General features: G+C 33.5%; 1 protein-coding gene across 3 annotated transcripts in view; it reads right to left on the reverse strand.

The window, feature by feature from the left end:
• Positions 1–260: 260 nt before the first annotated feature.
• The window catches only part of GRIA2 (glutamate ionotropic receptor AMPA type subunit 2), a 75,844-nt gene continuing 73,666 nt past the window's right edge, over positions 261–2,438 (reverse strand). For all 3 annotated transcript variants that reach the window (XM_053403004.1, XM_053402999.1, XM_053402998.1), the window contains one exon: positions 261–2,438. This exon is cut by the window's right edge and continues 774 nt beyond it. The gene's annotated coding sequence lies outside the window, so the exon portion shown is untranslated.

Consider the following 2,438-nt stretch of genomic DNA (forward strand, 5'->3'; position numbering starts at 1 on the left):
CACCCCCCATTTGTGATACAACTAACAACGAGAATCTTGTGAATTATATATATATATATATACAGTTTGCATACAGTAGACGTCAGAATATGTCCCATGGGAGGGCATATAGTTCCTTGGTAGGAATCTCCCAGGCAAAATTCAAATGAGAATATTCCTCTGCTTTAGGAAGAGTTTTTCCTCTTTTTTTTTAATAAAAAACATCTCAAAGCATGTTTCTCTGAGTAAGTACCATATATAAATAATACTAAACAAACCACTTAATAATAATTTGCCTTTTTAAAAAAGAACAAAATTTTATGTATGATTGAAGTTTGTACAACACTTCAGAAAAGCCATCATGTGTTAGATTTAAAAATAAATCAGAAGCGGGTTTTTCTTTCTTTCTTTCATATAAGTACACATGAAAAACTGGAAATGATTCTGGCTTTACAAGCCTTTAAAAGTGAATGACCAGCTTTGTACTGATACCCACTTAACAAAGCAGAAATAAAGATACCATATACTGTGTAAACAAAAGGGTACAGTAAAGGACATTTTGAAATTTACACAAGAATTAGTTCAAAACATTTTGGTTGTTCCATAACAGTTTCCTATAAAATGAATTTTAAAAACCCCTAGACAGCTGTCATCATTCTTCACTATTGTTTCCACTTAAATGCACACAGAATACTTTATATAGCAATATACTGGTGTACTGTAACATGGATATTAAATTATGATTACCTTTTTTTTCAAAAAAAAAATTGAGATGTCTATAACCCAGTCAACATTATTGGCAATTGAAATATTGAAATACCCATACATTATGTATTCTCATCATGTTGGTAAGTATAAAAACATGAAAATATAACTTTACATTATTTCCTTTATATACAGTAGTTCAGGCTTGACAAAGAAAGATTTGTACACTACACTTTTAAGAGAAGTAGGCCCAAAGGTACAATAAAATAAATTTTCCATTGTGTGCAGGAGTGAAATGATCTCTTTTGTCAAAAGGAAATTGGCTGGGAGTATCATATAAAAATGACTATAAATGGCCACTGAAGCACGGAATGATACTAATACCCAATGCAGTCTACTGCACCTCACTTTCCCGATTAGATGTGGACAGGGCAACTGTAGATCACCATAAATTGGCTCCTGAGAAATGGGAAGTTTTTAGCATTAGAAGGTGCGATACCACAGGAAATCAGCATAAAAAGTTGTCACAACTATCAGTTCTGTGTGCATGAGGGTGGTGAATGAAACCTACATACACCTGTGCCAAAGAGTAGGGATTTAAAATTGGCAACAGATTTACAGTGTGGCGTTTCTCTTCATGGACGTTAAAATAAATGAGCATCCAAGTTTAAGGAAAACCCAGAGGACAGAAGGTTTTTTAGTCACACCTGCACCATTTAGTCTATAGCGGAGGATCAACTAAATAGAAATCCCTTTTGTATCGGCAGAAATGTAGCAGCACCACTCCTGCGGAATAATATTATTTTTATCGGTAGGTCTGGGTACCTGAAAGTGTTTCAATGAAATGATGGGCTGATTCATTTAAAACAATACTAGAAAAGCACTCACTGTAAATATTACTCTTTTAAATCCATTTATTGTTATAAATACAGTGATTGTATCTCAAAACTTAGGGCTATTATGAAAATTAACGGAAAGGAACATTGTCAAGGTTTTCCCCCCTCCAGAATTAAACTAGGATTTGTTCTTTACTTCTGGAGGCTTTAAATAGCCCTCTCCTTAGAATCAGGTATGACTCAAAATCTCAATTTCAGTTATTCCCATGTTAAGGAACATGGCCAATTCTGGTATATTATTATAATCAGCTAAATTTCGTATTTTCAGCTTTAGTGCAGAATATCCCTGAATTCTATAAAGCCTATCTCAAATTTTAACATCTTAACCAAAAGACAAGATTGACACACACCAGCCTGCTTGATATCCAGTAGATAAAGCTAATTCTGTCCAGCTTTAACTTCCCAAAATTTGAAGGCTAAAGTATCATCTTAAAAGAGGATGGGCTGGAGGCAGCCACTGCATATAAACATAAATGGGATGTGGACCAACTTGCAAAGATGATAATGCAATAAGCATTTGGCAATAAGCATCAGAACTTGTGAAGTGGTTTTAGTAGAAACTAAAAACCTTAACTAAAGACCTACAGTTTACGCAGAGATTGTGTTTCATATGAAACAACTTTATGAAGGAGTCTAAGAGCAGCTGTAGGTCTTCCAAAAAACCTTGACAGTGTCCTTTTACATTTTAAATCCTTTATAACCAAACGGTGGCTAGCAAAATTAACTGGACCACTTGCAAATAAAACCATAGAAAAAAGTTTATTTCAAATGTCAAGCATTGCCAAGTAATTTGATATTAACACCAAATGTTAAAGAATAGGATATTAAGTAAATTTTTTAAGAACAATATTAAATTAC

This window comes from Podarcis raffonei, chromosome 9, assembly GCF_027172205.1.
Source record: "Podarcis raffonei isolate rPodRaf1 chromosome 9, rPodRaf1.pri, whole genome shotgun sequence".
Lineage (NCBI taxonomy): Eukaryota > Metazoa > Chordata > Lepidosauria > Squamata > Lacertidae > Podarcis > Podarcis raffonei.